Source organism: Panthera uncia, chromosome E3, assembly GCF_023721935.1.
Source record: "Panthera uncia isolate 11264 chromosome E3, Puncia_PCG_1.0, whole genome shotgun sequence".
Classification (NCBI taxonomy): domain Eukaryota; kingdom Metazoa; phylum Chordata; class Mammalia; order Carnivora; family Felidae; genus Panthera; species Panthera uncia.
This window is the reverse complement of record NC_064815.1, coordinates 9,535,784-9,554,236: the sequence shown is the minus strand read 5'-3', so window position 1 is coordinate 9,554,236 and position 18,453 is coordinate 9,535,784.

The following is an 18,453-nucleotide window of genomic DNA, read 5'->3' as shown; positions in this document are numbered from 1 at the left end:
AGAAATAATGGGATTTTAATTTCTGAGTGTGCTGGATATCTGTTGTTTTTACTTGCCTATTACTCCTTTTCCCTTCTTTTGGCACCAATGCCCTGGTTTTCATCTGGGCACCTGCCCCTCCCCATTCCTGACTCCAAGGACAGTTACACGACCTAGGCTTAGCCAATCAGGAATGGGTATATAACCCAGGATTTGGTTCAGGAATGGGTATATAACCCAGATCCGTCCTCCAGGAGCTTGACTGGACTAACTGGGAAAGATGACCTCTTATTTCACTAAGTTGCCAAGGTGATGGAATGTAAGCCTAGAACCAATGGTGTCATGTCTATAGGAACAGAGAAGAAAATAAGTACAGGAGAAAATTTAAAGGAAAAATCAGTAGGATTTGTGGACTAACCAGATACGGGAATGGTGAAGGGTAAGGAAATGAAAAGACAAAAACAGCTCCATGGTTTCAAGCCACCGTGATTAGATAAGTAGTGATGTCTTTGAAAGAAGGAAGTAAGACCATTTTTAAAGTTCAGCCAATGTTTACAAGTTTATCTCTATACAAACGAAAAAGGTTAGACTCTGTTGAGTAATCAGAGCTGAAGAATTAATCTTCTGCCATTACCTGTAGTCTTAGAATATGCACTCACCAACTCAATTCCATATCCCTCAGCATAGTGGAAGTCAATTATTCATTATTTTGTCCCTGCCTAGCACCCATTTCTCTCTTTTATGATAACATTTTCCCTTGAGTAATACCTCTTCCCCCTCTTAGTCCATGTGGGCCAGGTGTGGACTTATGACCCAGTCAGAATTCTCTTCTTTCTGGCCACAGACATTGGGTCAGGGAACATAATCCCATCAAAGTCAATGAGATTCAATTCTGGGAGTTTTGTCAGAAATGCTGGGAAGAGAGAGGCTCTCTCTTTTGGCTGGATATGGAGTTAGGAAGCTATAAGACTGAGGCTGCCAGGGGTCATCAGTGGAGGAGGCCTGTCTGAGAGTGATGTCGACAGGGAAGAGTGAAGAGCCAAGAGATAAACAAAAGAAAGATCAAATGTGGACGACAGTGTTTCAGCACCTGAATCCAGCCATGCCTGATTCATACTGGGTACTTGAATAATTACATTCCCTTTATTTTTTTTTTTTAGTTTATTTATTTATTTTGAGAGAGAGCATGTGCACGTGCATGTGCACAAGCAGGGGAGGGGCAGAGAGGGAGAGAGAGAATCCCAAGCAGGCTCCGTGCTATCAGAGCAGAGCCCAAGGCTGGGTTCAATCTCACAAACTGTGAGATCATGATGTGAGCTGAAATCAAGGGTGAGAGGCTTAACCGACTGAGCCACCCCAGTGCCCCTCATTACATTCCCTTTAGACTTAAGTTAGTCTACGTTGGGTTTCTCTAATTTGCAAATGAAAGAGAAAAGTTTTGACTAATATGTCTAGTTTTGCAAACAGAAACATCTACACTTGTGAGGGCAATGAAAACTAAACGCTATATGATAATGCAAATTATTTCTCATAACATGGAAAATGAACCCATTCATTTGCTTATATGTAAGAGCACGAGGAAATATATTTATGATCTAGGATTTCCACAGCCTACCAAAACCCCAGCTCTTACATCTAACAAGCTAACTGATGCCTTCTAAATTCAAGAAAATGAAAACTGATACAATGCCACCTGAAGAGAAATGAGTGTGTCCGCCAAAAGTCAGAGTGTTCACAGCTGCTTCTTGTCCATAAATGCCAGAAATCAAAACAACCAAACGTCATTCAACAGCAAGAGAAGTCAATAAACTGTAGCATATTCATACAATGAAATACGACACAGAAGTAACGGGACTGAACTTCTCTACTACAAAGACATAGTTGTAGCTCACAAACATAAGGATGACTAGAAGGCTCAAACACAAAAAAAGGACTGCGTGACACTTATCCAAAGCCCAGGAACAGGCAAACTAGTAAATGATGACAGAAGTCAGAACACTGATTACCCTGGGGAAGGGAGGAGATGGGAAATGACATGAGGGGGCCTCTGGGTGCTGGAATGTTCCATATGTTGATCTGGGTGATGCTTTCATGTGTGTGATGGTGTGATGTGTGTGTGTGTGTGTGTGTGTGTGTGTGTGAAAATTCATCAAAGACACTTAAGAATTGTGCACATCTCGCGGCCCTGGGTGGCTCAGTCAGTTAAGTGTCCGACTCTGGATTTCAGCTCAGGTCACGATGTCACAGTTTGCGAGTTTGAGCCCCGTGTCCGGCTCCAGGCCGATAGTGTGAAACCTGCTTGGGATTCTCTCTCTCTTTCTCTCTCTGCCCCTCGCCCACTCACGCTTGCACTCCCTCTCAAAATAAGTAAATAAATAAATAAACATTAAAAAAAGGAACTGTGCACATCTCTGTAAATGTATTTGTCCTTAATTTTAAAAAGGAAAATGAAAAAGACCTAAACCAGAAGCCATAACACAAAACCCTCTGTTTTCCCACAGGGTTATAAAGCAGTTGGGGGAAAGGAAAAAAATTAAAAAAGAATAATCTGGCTCACAAACATTTCCAATTTTCTTGTATGTATATACCACAGAAAATCTGAATTAATGAAAATGAAAGCTAGGTAAGGACAGGACACACTATCTGGATTGAATCATCTATCTACGTACTGCTGTAAAATGAAAGTGGTCAGGAACCCAGCCCTTGACATCAGATATAACTGTATTTAGTTGCCATCTGCTGGCTGTGCAGAATTGGGCAAGCCATTCAACCTCTCTGAGTCTGTATCCTCAGCCACCCAATCCTGACAAGAATATCTCATAAGGCTATTATAAAGAATGAACGAGATAAGTCACATAAAGCCGTTGGCACCAAGGAAGCATGCACTGAAAAGAAGCTATTATCTACCATTATTTGTGTTTATGTGTAATATAAACCTTGGCAACTTCCAACAGAGAGGGGAGTTGGTGGACAATTAAAGTCACACACTCAACCAGGACCTGACTAAAAAAATAGACCATGTTTTATAACAAAGTACAGGGAGGAGAACTCTGCGTAATTCCTGGGCTGATGTAGTGACTCTAATGAACTAGATTTTGCTGTGAGCTTCTTATTAGCCCAGACTGAAAGGGGATCATGGCAGGCTAGCTAATATTTACTACTTGTGAAAAAGAGGAAGTATACCAGTTTTTCAAAAGGGCCACACTTCTCTCCCAGGATGAATTTCTGAAAAGAATGTGTCATAAGAATGTTTCCAAAGGGATCAGATAACCACATAATAAAGCCAGGGTTCACGGTCACCAGCAAAGAGCTCAGAAGCTCTAGCGAATACACGCTGAGTTGCGGGGGGGTGGAGGGAGGTTACCGTGAGGCGATCAGTGGCCCCTTGCAGAAATTCAGCAGCACACAGCTATTTTTAGGCAATGGGTTGTGAACAAAAGTGACTGTGCCACTTCCAAGCCAAGGCATTTAATAACCAAAACACAGCTTTCTAGCTCCATTTTTCCTGCAATGGCACTATCATTTCACATGGGGACCCCATCCATCAGCCTGGGTTCCTGCATGACTACGCAGGGCACCACCCACGTCCACCAACCCACAATAGCTCTTATGGCAGCTTTTTTTTTAAGTTTATTTGTTTATGAGAGAGAGAGAGACAGAGACAGAGACAGAGAGACAGATCATGAGCAGGGGAGGGGCTGAGAGAGAGGGAGACACAGAATCCGAAGCAGGCTCCTGGCTCTGAGCTGTCAGCACAGAGCCTGCCGCGGGGCTCAAACCCACAAACTGCAAGATCATGACCTGAGCTGAAGTCAGATGTTTAACCAACTGAGCCACCCAAGCGCCCCCCCCCCACAACGGTTCTTCATGAGCAAGAAATAAATTTTATGAGTTAAACAACATACTATATGTTCATATAAGATAGATAGGTAGGTAGGTAGGTAGGTAGGTAGGTAGGTAGGTAGGTAGATGACAGGTAGGTAGATACATAGATTTTATATGTGATCAGCCACCAATTAGTTCCAAGTTTGTTGGTACAGTTCTATGTTCCACTAATATCACCTGACAAGAGCTTACTTACTCCACATGTTTTTCACAGCCCGGGCACAAATGGTGCTCTAACCACTACCACCTGTACCCAGACAAATTCCTAAACAAAAGGCTAAGCCCACAGATAAGGACTGGAAAGGAGGTGGGGGGAAGAAATAACCACAAGGAAATAGTCTTGTATTGATTGTCAAATGAAGTGGGAGTTAATCTTCTGAGAACCTTACTTATGGTTTCCTGTTACCTCTTAGAGAAACAACGATCCTGTCCTTTCAAAATAATAATTTTGCTTTGTGCCTTGGGACAGCACTAAGATACTTTTCCCCCCTCCAAATTGTATTGCTCTCCTAACTTTCCAATAAAGGCTATTGAACTATCTGTTCTGAGTCCTCCTTTTGACATCCCATTGACATCCATTTCATCCTTGACATCATCCCATGGGGTTTCCCACTTTACTGTTCCAATGGTTTTCAATCACATCCCCGAGCAAAGCAGATGCCTTCTAAATCTGTTAGGCACTGGACTCCCTGTTTGATCTTGCAAGGCTCCTGGTTTGAACGGGAGACCCTAACAATCCTGCATTTGTCATTCAGCTAGTCCACAAATGTTGGGGGATTAATTACGTCCTACAGTCTTGATGAGGTCTCATTCAGGCTGTTTATCTGCATCTCGGCTGCCTCTTGGCCTTTCTACACTTAAGACACTATAAGCCAAGGCAAGCCACCCATAAGCTTGGTTCTGCAGCCACCACGTGGCCCTCAAATCATAGGGACATAGAGCCATTAGTATTGTCAGGCCAAATTTGGAGTGTGATGACAAAAAACTGGAAACAATCCGGAAACCATGAAGAGAGGATGGGCCAAGTCAGTAATAGCGCATCTGCACAATGGAATATCGTGGAGCTATAGAAAAGAATGTTGAGATCTACACAAAGCAGCAGAAGATAGCTTAGTATGTATGGCTCCTCTCTCTAATCTCCTTTTTCTGTGTCCTGCCCCAGGCTAGAATTGTAGCCATGCAGAAGTGAATCACTGTGCAAAGGTTAATTTTGCTGACTGAGGTCAGTTATTACCTGAAAGAAAAGGAAAGAGAAGCCAGGGCCTTGTAAAACAGCAGATGTGACCACCACCAAATGCAGAACATCACCCCATAAGAGGCAAAGCCAGACCAAGAATTCTAATTTCAGCTGTACATTTTACCTTTTATTTATTTATTTATTTATTTATTTATTAACTTGGCTTCACACCCAGTGCCAGGCCCAATGCCCCTAACGCGGAGGGTAAACTCTGACCATGAGATCAAGACTTGAGCTGAGGTCAAGAGTCAGATGCTTAACCAACGGAGTCAGCAAGGTGTTCCACAGCTGTATGTTTTATCTTTTTTTAAAAAATATTTTTAAGTTTATTTTTTGAGAGAGGGAGAGCAAGCAGGCAGGGAAGGGGCAGAGAGAGAGGAAGAGAGAGAATCCCAAACTGCCTCTGCACTGTCAGCACAGAACCCGATGTGGGGCTGAAACTCATGAGCTGTGGAATCATACGCTGAGCCAAAATTGAGTTGGGCGCTCAAATGAACAACCCATCCAGGTGCCCCACATTTTATCTTTTTAAAGAGATGAACTTTGTCATGACAACAAGTGACAGGGTAAACCTTTTAACCTAAATGAAATCAATATTGCCTATGTTAGCTACATTCCAATAAATGATGTAAGATACATGTATATTAAGAGCCACAGTCAAAATTACCAAAGTAATCCTTTAGAAGTTCTTTCATTTTTTTTTATTTTATATTTAAAAAAATTTCTTTAACGTTTATTCAGTTTTGAAAGACAGAGAGCATGAGTGGGGGTGGGGGCAGAGAGAGGGGAAACACAGAATCTGAAGCAGACTCCAGGCTCTGAGCTGTCGGCACAGAGCCCGATGCGGGGCTCGAACCCACAGACCACAAGATCATGACCTGAGCTGAAGTCAGATGCTTAACCAACTGAGCCACCCACGTGCACTAATCCTGTGGAAATTCTTTTTTTTTTTACGTTTCTTTTTTTTTTTTTTTAACGTTTATTTATTATTGAGAGACAGAGACACAGAGCGCGAGCAGGGGAGGGGTAGAGACAGGGGGAGACACAGAATCTGAAGTAGGCTCCAGGCTCTGAGCTGTCAGCACAGAGCCGGACGCGGGGATCGAACTCACAAACTGCAAGATCATGACCTGAGCCGAAGTCGGTCACTTAACCAACTGAGCCACCCAGGCACCCCTTTATTATTCTTTTTTTTTTTTACGTTTCTTTTTTTTTTTTTTTTTTTTTTTTTTTTTTAATTCTTAAATAGTTCTAAAGAGCCACCAACCATTTGGCTTGAGTGTTTTGAATTTCACTGGTGACAGTCCCCAAATAGTTGCACTAATTTCCAACAACTGTGGGTAGGTAGCCTTTTCACCTGCACACTGTCACACGAGATGGACCACTGGGAATATTCCCCAAATTGACCTTTCTTCCTTTTCCCTGTATTACACCTAGTCTGACCATATGCAGCTTGCAAAAAGTCAAGTGCAAGATGTGAAGATAGAAAAACAAGAACGGTAGGATTAGCCTCAGTTAAACTAGGTTTTTTCAATCTTCGCTCTATTCCTACTGGAGGCTAGAAAATTCTTCATTGTTGGGCACCTGTCCTGTGCATCCTAAGGTGTTAAGCAGGATCCCTGACCTCTACCCACTAGATGCCAGTAGCACCTCCCCCAGCTGTGACAACCAGAAGTGTCTCAGGTATTGCCAAATCTCCTCTGGGGGCAAATCACTACTCCCACCACCCCACCCCTGCATTTGAGAATGGCTGGGTTAAACTGATATTAATGTGGGAATATCTAAAAAGGCTTTTCCAATTCTTTAAATCACTGATGTGAAGAAAAGATTATAGGGGGGAAAAAAGGATGCAAAACAAAGAGAGACTTTGTCATTCAAGAGAAAGAAGTGGGGGCAGCTGGGTGGCTCAGTCAGTTAAGTGTCTGAATTCAGCTTAGGTCATGATCTCACAGTTCATGGGTTCAAGCCCCATGTCAGGTGCTGATAGCTCAGAGCCTAGAGCCTGCATCAGATTCCATGTCTCCCTCTCTGCCTGCCCCTCCCCCACCTCACTCTGTCTCTCAAAAATAAATAAACATTAGCAAAACTTTTAATCATCATTCAATTCAGCATGGGAACTCTCCCTGTTCCTATTTAAAGATGAGGAAATTGAGGCTCAGAAGGACTTGGTAACTTCTCTGAGTTTTCACAGATAGTAAGTGGGGACGAGGATTTGAATACATGTTCCTTTACTACACTTGACCACTTCCTACATACACGGGCTTTGTCACTTTTTAATTTACTTATTTAATTGTTTACATATTCAGAGGGGCGTCTGGACAGCTCAGTCAGTTAAGCACCTGACTCTTGATTTTGGCTCAGGTCATGATCTCACAGTTTGTGAAATTAAGCCCCACATTGGGCTCTGCACTAATGGCACAGAGCCTGCTTGGGATTCGCTCTCTCCTCTCTCTGCTTCTCTCCCACTCGCGTTCTCTCTGTCTCTCCCAAAATAAATAAATAAACTTAAAAAAATTACTTACATATTTGCAACAATCAAGGAAGATTGTTGAAGCAAAGGGAAATAGAGGCACAGTTTCTCCCCCTATTAAAGATAGAAAATGAAAACAACTCGATTCCGATCCAGGTGAAAAGAAGCCTTCTTTGCAGAAAGGAAAATAGTAAACAAGTTCAATAAAAGGAGGCAAGAATTGGCATAAAGTCAGACATACAGACCAATGGAACAGAATGGAAAGCAGAGGAAATATATAAGGTCATATGCATATAAGGTCAAATGATTTTTGACCAGGGTACCAAAATCACTCAATGAGGAAAGGACACTCTTTTCAAAAAATGGTGTTATTTTAAGTAGGCTTCAAGCCCAGTGCAGAGCCCAATATGGGGCTTGAACTCATGACTCTAAGATCATGACCTGAGCTGAGATCCAGAGTTGGACGCTTAACCAACTGTGCCACCCAAATGCCCCATCAACAAGTGGTGTTTGAGAAACTGGATAGCCACATGCAAAAGAATAAAGTTGAACCCTTACCTTATACCATACAAAAATTAGCTCAGAATGTATCAATGACCCAAAAGTAGGGCCTAAGACTATAAGACTCTTAGAAGAAAGCATAGGAGAAAAGCTTCATGTCATGGGACTTGGCAAGGATTTCTTGGATGTGATACCAAAAGCACAGGCAACAAAAATTAAAATAGATCAACTGGCCTACATCAAAACAAAAAACTTCTGTGCATCCAAAGACACAACCCAAAGAGTGAAAAGGCACCCACGGAATGGGAGAGAATATTTACAAATCATATCTCTGACAAAGGGTTAATGGCCAGAAGATATAAAAAACTACCACGATTTAACAACAAAGAACTAGGCTTTAAAAATAAGCAAAGGGCTTAAGCAGACATCTCTCCAAAAAATATATACAAAATAGCCCATGAGCACATGAAAAGATGTTCAACATCAGTAGTCACAGGAGAAATGAAAATCAAAACCACAGGGCGACATCACCTCTTTTCCATTAGGATGGCCACTATTAAAAAACAAACAAATAAACAAACAAAAGCCCAGAAAATAGCAAGTGGTGATGAGAATGTGAAGAAACTGCAACCCTTGTGCACTGCTGGTGGGAATGTAAAATGATGCAGCCATTATAGAAGACAGTATGGCAGGGGCACCTGGGGGGCTCAGTCAGTTAAGCGTCCGACTCTTGATTTCGGCTTGATTTCGACTCTTACTATCGGATTGAGGTCATGATCTCACAGTTCGTGAGTTTGAGCCCTGTATCAGGTTAAGCACTGACAGTGTGGAGCCTACTTGGGATTCCCTTCTTCTCTTCTCTGCCCCTCCCCCACTCTATCTCTCTATCTCTAAGTAAATAAATAAACTTAAAAAAAAGAATTTAAAGAAGACAGTATGGCAGTTCCTTACAAAATTAAAAACAAAATTACCATCTGATCCAGTAATTCTACTGTGGGCATATATCCAAAAGAATTGAAAGCAGGGTCTCAAAAATAGGCAGATAGATAGATAGATACACCCATATTCACAGCAGCATTATTCACAAAAGTGAAAAGGTGGAAGCAATCTGTATCCAGCAATGGATGAAGGGATAAACAAAATTTGATGTATCCATGCACTGGAATTGGAATATTATTCTGCTGTAAAAAGCAAGGAAATTCTGACACATGCTATAACATGGATGGACCTTGGGGCGCCTGGGTGGCTCAGTCGGTTAAGTGTCTGACTCTTTGTTTTTAATGTTTATTTATTGTTAAGAGAGAGAGAGAGAGCACATGAGCAGGGGAGGGGCAGAGAGAGAGGGGGAATGAGGATCTAAAGCAGGCTGTGTGCTGACAGCAGAGAGCCCAATGTGAGGTTTGAACTCACAAACTGTGAGACCATGACCTGAGCCAAAGTCGGGTGTTTAATGGACTGAGTGCCCCAGGCACCCCAGCATTCAATTCTTGATTTCGGCTCAGGTCATAAAATCCAGCCCTGCATCGGGCTCCATGCTGAGTATGGACCCTTCTTGGGAGTCTCTCTCTCTCTCTCTCTCTCTCTCTCTCTCTCTGCCCTCCTGTCCCTCCCCCCCCCACCTCTCTCCCTCAAAATAAGTTAAAAAAAAAACCCACAAAACATTAAAAAAATAAACAGGGATGGGGCCGCCTGGGTGGCTCAGTTGGTTAAGCGTCGGGCTCTTGGTTTCGGCTCAGGTCATGATCTCATGGTTCATGGGTTCCAGCCCCGTGTTGGGCTCTGCTCTGACAGTGTGCAGCCTGCTTGGGATTCTCTCTCTCTCTCTCTCTCTCTCTCTCTCTCTGCCCTTCCCCTGCTTGTTCTCTCTCTCTCTCTCTCTCTCTCAAAATAAATAAATAAATTTTAAAAAATGGATGGGCCTTGAGCAATCATGCTAAGTAAACCAAGCCAGTCACAAAAAGACAAATATTGTATGTGACTCCAGTTATGAGAGTATCTAGAATAGTCAAACTCACAGAAACAGAAATAGGCAGCAGAATAGTGGTTGCCAGGGGCTGGGAGGAGAAGGAAATGGGGGAATTATAATTTGCTGTGTTATGGGTATGGAGTTTCAGTCTTGCAAGATGAAAAGTTCTGGATGGGGTGCACAGCAATGTGAATGCATTTAGCACTACTGACCTGGATACTTTAAAAATGGTTAAGATGATATGGGGCGCCTGGGTGGCTGAGTCAGTTAAGTGTCTGACTTCAGCTCGGGTCATGATCTCACAGTCCGTGGGTTGGAGCCCTGTGCCGGGCTCTGTGCTGATAGCTCAGAGCCTGGAGCCTGTTTTGGATTCTGTGTCTCCCTCTCTCTCTGCCCCTCCCCTGCTCATGCTCTGTCTCTCTCACTGTCAAAAATGAACAAATGTTAATAAATAAATAAATAATGGTTAAGATGATAAATTTAATATTGTATGTATTTTGTCATAATTTAAGAAAAAGAATAATAAAGACCAAAAAAAAAAAAAAAAGGAAGCAAGAATTTCTCCAAATCACAGTCATTTCAAAACAAAAATTCATTTTCTTTTTTTTTTTTAATTTTTTTTTTTAACGTTTATTTATTTTTGAGACAGAGAGAGACAGAGCATGAACAGGGGAGGGTCAGAGAGAGGGAGACACAGAATCTGAAACAGGCCCCAGGCTCTGAGTGGTCAGCACAGAGCCCGACGCGGGGCTCGAACTCATGGACCGCAAGATCATGACCTGAGCCGAAGTCGGCCACTTAACCGACTAAGCCACCCAGGCGCCCCCAAAAATCCATTTTCTAAAAAAAAAGTAAAACACTGAAGTCCTGTGTCCAGGAGAAAACAGGAGAGAAATTACTGGAATAAGCTGACTGCGTGAAGACTCTTTCCCCCCAGTTTCCAAATAAGCCACAGAAGCTTTAAAATAAATCAAAATCGGGCACCTGGTGGCTCAGTCGGTTAAGTGTCTGACTTCAGCTCAGGTCACGATCTCGCGGTCTGTGAGTTCAAGCCCCGCGTCGGGCTCTGGGCTGACGGCTCAGAGCCTGGAGGCTGCTTCGGGTTCTGTGTCTCCCTTTCTCTCTGCCCCTCCCCTGTTCATGCTCTGTCTCTCTCTGTCTCAAAAATAAATAAACGTTAAAAAAAATTTAAAAATAAAGTAAAAAATAAAATAAATCAAAATCAGCTACAATCAATGCATATTGAGGTTTTGATCTGGGCCACTGACTTCAAGCCTCAAAATAAGCACAATAAAATCGTCACTGAAGGGTTGAACACAGCATTCATCACAGCAATACAAGGAAATTGAAAAGCCAACAATCCTGAACACATTTGCAGTCCCACCTGCACTTGACAGCTGACAAACGTGACACTCTCAGGAGCAAAGAAGAAAAGCCTGGGGGTGCACAGAACAGTGGGGGGATTCCCTCACTTATATAGAGGAAGGCGCTTTCCCAGAGCTCCAGAAAAACTAGACCACAAGACAAAGTTAACACAACACAGAAAGAGAGGAGAGCCTGCGTGGATCAGTTAGTTAAGTTTCTGACTCTCAGTTTCAGCTCAGGTCATGAGCTCCTGGTTCGTGGAGCTCCAAGCTGGACTCTGCACTGAGGGTGCAGAGCCCACTTGGGATTCTCTCTTTCTCTTTCTCTTTCTGCCCCACCCGTGCAAACGATCTCTCTTTCTCTTTCTCAAAAACGAATAAATAAACTAAAAGAGAGAGAGAGACTCTCAATATTTCCCCCACCTCCATGCCAACCCTGCTCAATAGCTTTTCACTGAATGGAGAACATCTAAACTCCTTACTATGGCGTGAAAAGTATCCATGAGCTGGCCCCTGCCCACCTCTCCCCTGTTTTTCATCGTCTAAATCAAGGGTTGACACACTTCCTCTGTAGAGAACCAGATAGGAAATATTTTAAGTTTTGTGGATCATAAAAACTCTGTAGCAACTGCTCAACTCTGTCACAAAGTCAGCCCTAGACAATATATAATTGAAGAGGTGTGCCTGTGTTCCAATTTATGGACACCAAAATTTGAATGTCATATAATTTTTATATGCCATGAATAATTCTTTTGATTTTTTTCAGCAATTTGAAAATATAAAAACCATCCTTAGTTGACAGGCTGTATCTGAACTGAGGGGCATAGTTTGCCAAGCACTGGACTAAACACACTGGCCCGTTTTTCTGGGTTATGGTCTTTGCACATGCTGTTCCTTCTGCCTAGAAAGCTTGTCCCTCTACTCTTGGCCAGGCTAACCCTTCATCCTTAAGGTATCAGCTGAAATGTTGCTTTTGCAGAGAGGTCTCCTTTATTCCTCCACATGCAAATAGTTCCCCATGAGCCTCTATCACAGCATCCCACCTTTCTGCCCATGGGACTTACCAGTTTGCAATTATATATTAATTCTGTGTCTTATATTGTTCAATATTTGTCTTCCACTGGACTGAAACTCTATGATGGCAGAGGTTATACTATTTTGCTCACTATATCCCCAGCATCTAGCACCATGCCTGGAACTCAATTAGTATTTGTTGACTGGGTGCACCAGTGGGGCTCAGTAGGTTGAGCATCTGACCCTTGATTTCAGCTCAGGTCATGATCCCAGGGTCATGGGATCAAGCCCCGTGTCAGGCTCTGCACTGAGCATGGCGCCTGCTTAAGATTCTCTCTCCCTCTCCCCTCTCCCTTGCTTGTGTGCTCTCTCTCTCTCATATAAAAAAAAGATGTTGAATAAATGAATATTGTCCTACAAAGTTCTCATTCATCTCATCTGTCACCTGGAGTCCATCATGGTGATGACCACCCTCAACCAGTGGGAGGTAAAACAAACCTATATTGGGATCAGCCAGACTACTCTGGGGCCGGGGAGGGGAGGGTCCATACAGACTAGCATTTCTCACGCCTGGGTCCATTTTTGGCACAAATATATCCCATTTATAAATTTAGAGTTTTGGAGCAGTTCAGGGATTCTTGAAAGGATCACCTCCCCTGTGGAAAATAATAAGGAATCTCCTGGCGACCATTCCTTCCTTCTTAATTCCCATTCAATATTTCTAACTAACAAGTAGGTAAAGTCTCTATTGATGCTAATAAGTCTTTTTTTTTTTTTTCAACGTTTTTTATTTATTTTTGGGACAGAGAGAGACAGAGCATGAACAGGGGAGGGGCAGAGAGAGAGGGAGACAAAGAATCGGAAACAGGCTCCGAGCCATCAGCCCAGAGCCTGATGCGGGGCTCGAACTCACGGACCGCGAGATCGTGACCTGGCTGAAGTCGGACGCTTAACCGACTGCGCCACCCAGGCGCCCCTAATGCTAATAAGTCTTTAACACCTGTCTGAATTTACCATAGTCTCTTTTTCAACAAAGACAGAGCAAAGCTCTAAGCTCACAACCTTCATGATTAGACTTTACTTCTGCAGTTAGCATACAATAAAACATCTTTGGTATATAGGTCTGTAAGTTTGAACACATGCATAACCACCACCACCATCAGGATACAGACCAGTTCTGCCACCCCAAACTCCCTTGTGCCACCCCTCTGTAATCAACCCCTCCTACCACCCTCTGCCCACCACTGGTCTATTCTCTGTCCCTCTAGCTTTGCCCTTCCCAAAATGTCATATAAATAGAATCACACAGAATGCAGCCCTTTGAGACGGACTGCTTTTACTCAGCATAATCTAGCTAGTAATAACACGATTTGGTTTTGTATATGTATATACATATGTATGTATGTACATATATAAATATATAGTCATCTATATTTACAAGCAAGTGATAGAAATTTTCCATTTACAATAATGACATGTTTCCTTCTAAAATAAATCTGTTAAGTAAAAAGAATAGGTAAATATTTGTATGCGTGGTAAGAAAAGGGGAAAAATCATGAAGGTGGGACACAAATGCCTAAATTCTGGGATATAACAGACATTAGATATATAATGATATAATTGCATCCTACCCTCTTACCCCCTACTCACACACCCAAAATACCAGTCTGTAATTCTATGAATTCCTGAAAGGGAAGGAAAAAGAATTTTAAGAGAAGAAACAGTCTATTCCCAGGCATCTCATTCCAACCAGGCTTTCCTGAGTGCAGTTCTAGAAGCTTTGATTCCTTCCTCAGGCACCTGATCGTGGAAAGACAATTCCAGCACAAAGAGCAAGGGCCACAAGAGGTAGATTTCTTTTGTTTGCAAACTCTTCTTTGTTGCCATGTTAGTTTAATGATTACTGTGGCTGTCATCATCCACACTACTACAAACAAATGTCTTAGAATCTTTTGTCTGTGGTGTGTAACGTTCAGAACACGGAAACAAAGGCAACTTAAATAGTGTGTTATAAGCGTGTGAGGGTAAAACCTTCAATCACCCATTTAACAAAAAGCCTCCTCCTGTCACTAGGCATGTTAGTTCATGCCCTACAGGACTTTTCAGAGACTGTTTCCGCCTTTGACCCAGGTGCAGTCGTAGCCAAACATTTGGATCCTTCACAAAATAAGGTCTGTGCTTGCAAAAGAGCAATATCGAAGCTATGAACAGGAGGGGAAAATTTAAATAGAACTAAGTGGGTACATCTTTCTGTTCTTTATGTTTCCTCTCCAAAAAATTTGCTTCATTTTTAAGACATTTATTTAGTTCCTAAGGAAAGGTAATTATATTTTATGAATGGAAAAAGAATATAAGGTTTCTAGCTTGCTGAATATGTAAGAAAGAGTTAGAGGCTGGAAAATGAACATGAACTTTAATCTCACGAAGGAAAATCACCTAGAAAAATCCATCCAGAGAATGGTCTAACGTGCTACACTTACCACTGAGATAGTAAATGCTTTTTAAAATGTCAAATTAAGATGATGCTAACATATTTTTTTAAATACTTTGGGAAACTTGGGATGATAGAGCTGGCAAATGTCACCAATTAATCTTCAGAGGAAAATTCAAGAAAAAGCAAGGATGGGATAAATCTTTTATTCACATGGATGTTTTGAAGCCCCTCAAATTTCATTACACTGGCTAAAATACTTCCTTTTTTACCACAATCCATTAAAAAAAATTTTAATGTTTATTTATTTTTCAGAGAGAGACAGACAGACAGAGAGACAGAACATGAGCAGCTGAGGGGCAGAGAGAGAGGGAGACACAGAATCCAAAGTAGGCTCCAGGCTCTGAGCTGTCAGCACAGAGCCCGACACAGGGCTCAAACCCGAGAACTGCAAGATCGTGATCTGAGCCGAAGTTGGACATTCAACCGACTGAGCCACCCAGAAGCCCCCCCCCCAAATTTTTTAATGTTTATTTGTTTTTGAAAGAGAGAGAGAGACAGAGAGCAGGAGCGGGGGAGGGACAGAGAGAGAAAGAGACAGAGGATCCAAAGCAGACTGTGTGCTGACTGCAAAGAGCCTAATGCGGGCTAGAACCCAGGAACATGAGATCATGACCTGAGCTGAAGTTGGACATTTAACCCACTGAGCCACCTAGGCGCCCCCTATAGTCCATTCTTGATGAGCAGTCTCTAGACTTTCCCAAAACCCTGCAAATTCTTTCCAGGAGTCTCACTCTTACTATAACCAGAACCCCTCTCCATGCATGTGACATTCTGTAACAAGACTTTCACGTATGTAAGACTGTTACCGAAGTAGGTGAAGCCCATAGGCTTTAGATGAAAAGCAGACCCATGCAAGGGCAAGTGCAAGATGGCGCGTGCATTCAGGTGCCAGTGCTCTGTTTGAAGTACAGGGTGTATGGTTGGATTTTCTTCTTTTAGAAAGACATGGGTGGAAGGACACATAGATGGCTCAGTCAGTTAAGCATCTGACTTTTTTTTTTAATATTTATTAATTCATTTTGAAAGAGAGAGAGACAGAGTGCGCACACAAGCAGGGGAGGGGCAGAGAAAGAGGAAGAGAATCCCAAACAGGGTTCACGCTCACAGCACAGAGCCCAATTCGGGGTTTGATCTCACAAAGTGTGAGATCATGACCTGAGCCGAAATCAAGAGTTGGTTGCTTAACCGACTGAGCCATCCAGGCATCCCAAGCATCTGACGCTTGATTTCGGGTTTCAGGCCCGTGTCGGGTTCTGCTCTGCCTCTCTCTACCCCTCCCCCACTTGTGCTCTTGCTCTCTCAAAAATAAATAAACTTACAAAAAAGAAAAGAAAAACAAAGTGATTGGTGGAAGCTATACGTCTAGGGCAGTGATTCTCCATCAGTGTAATTTTGCCCCCAGATAACACATTTCACAGCATCTGGAAGCCTTTTTTGTTGTCACAAGTTGGGGTCTGATATTGGCATCTAGTAGGTAGAGACTAGAGAACTGCTGAACATCAGTCTCCCAAAACAGAGAATTATCTGACCCAAAATGTTAATAGTGATGAAGTTGAGAAGCCCCATTCTAAATTTTTTTTTAACGTTTATTCATTTTTGAGAGACAGAGACAGCGGGGGGAGGGGCAGAGAGAGAGACACACACACACAGAATTCAAAGGAGGGTCCTGGCTCTGAGCTGTCAGCAGCCCGACTCGGGGCTCAAACTCACGAATCGCGAGGTCATGACCTGAGCTGAAGTCAGACAGTTAATCGACTGAGCCACCCAGGTGCCCTGAGAAACTCCATTCTAGAGGAGATCGTCTAGGGCAATACTGTCCAACAGAACTTTCTCTGATGATGATGGAATCATTCTATACTATGCTGTCCAATACAGCAGCCACTAGCCACATGTATATACTGAGTACTTAAAATGTGGCTAGTGCAAGTGAGGAACTGAATTTTTAATTTTGTTTGCTTTTAATTAATTTTAATGTAAATGGCTGTAAGTGGCTATGGGGCTGCCATATTTGCAGGGCAAGTCTAGAGAAGAATAAAGCCTAAAGAAAATTCCAATATTTAAAGCTTTGCTGATCACAGCACATCAAAAAGGATCAAACTGGGGGAGCCCATGAGACTCACTTGGGAGCTTGCTGGAGATGGATGCCTGTGGATCATTAGGTGGCCAACTAGTCCCAGTTTGCCCAGAACTTTCTTTTTTTTTAAGAAATTTTATGTTTTAATGTTTATTCACTTTTGAGAGACAAAGACAGAACACGAGCAGGGGAGAGGCAGAGACAGGGGGACGCAGAATCTGAAACAGGCTCCAGGATCTAGGCTCTGAGCTGTCAGCACAGAGCCCGACGTGGGGCTCAAACTCACCAACTGTGAGATCATGACCTGAGCGGAAGTCGGATGCTCAACCGACTGAGCCACCCAGGCGCCCCACCCAGAACTTTCTTGGTTTTAGCACTGGAAGTTCCATATCCTGGGAGACCTCCAGTCCTGGGAAAACTACTTTAGCTTGGGTCCCACTTTCAGAAGTTTTCATTCAGTGGGTCTGGGGTGGGACCTGGTAATTGGCCTTTTTATCAGATTTCCCAGGAGATTCTTCTGTGTAGCAAGGTTCAAGAATCAACGGCAGAGTGGCCAGTTAATGGAGGCTGCCAAAAGCAGGCAGAGGGAGGCGGGAGGGGAAGGGTGCTGGGTTGTTTGTGCCTTGGCAGCTCAGTGATTTCTTGCATGGCTGAACTACTCCAGCCTGTCCCAGAAGAACAAGGGCCCCTCTCCGGGAGAGCCAGAGACAATGCAAGACACATATAACAGCTCACGCACCCACTGACACCTGCTAGAAGGAGTAGCCTCCTCTGTGACCCAACGAAGATCTCACTTCCTGGAGACCTATAGGCTATGGAAGCCCCTCCTCATCCCCTTTGCCACCATATGTGTTGCTCAGAATCCTAGCAGGAGCAGTGGAACATGATAGACCTTAATGTCCCCTGTGGCTAGTACCCTCTAACACTTTCTCGACCACTGAGGCTCAGAAAGGCAGGAGACAGTAAAGCCAGGTTAGGCTTTATCCATACCCTGTGATTCTAGGTCTGTAGCAAGCCTCTCTCTTTGAGAGGAAAATGAACCCCTTTCGGGTTCTGTCTCTGGGACTAGAAGTTTAGTTCTTTTTATTTTTTATGTTTTTTAAGTTTACATATATGTTCATTTAATGTTCATTTATTTTTTTTTTAATTTAAAAATTTTATTTATTTATTTTTTTATTTTTTACATTTATTTATTTTTGAGAGACAGAGCACAAGTTGGGGAGGGGCAGAGAGCGAAGGAGACACAGAGTCTGAAGCAGGCTCCAGGCTCTGAGCTGTCAACATAGAGCCCGATGTGGGGCTTGAACTCACAATCTATGAGATCATGACCTGAGCCAAAGTCAGATACTTAACCGACCGAGCCACCCAGGTGCCCCAATGTTCATTTATTTTTGAGAGAGAAAGAGAGAGAGCACGCATGTGAGGCGGGGAGAGGCAGAGGGGGAGGGAGACAACAAAATCTGAAGCAG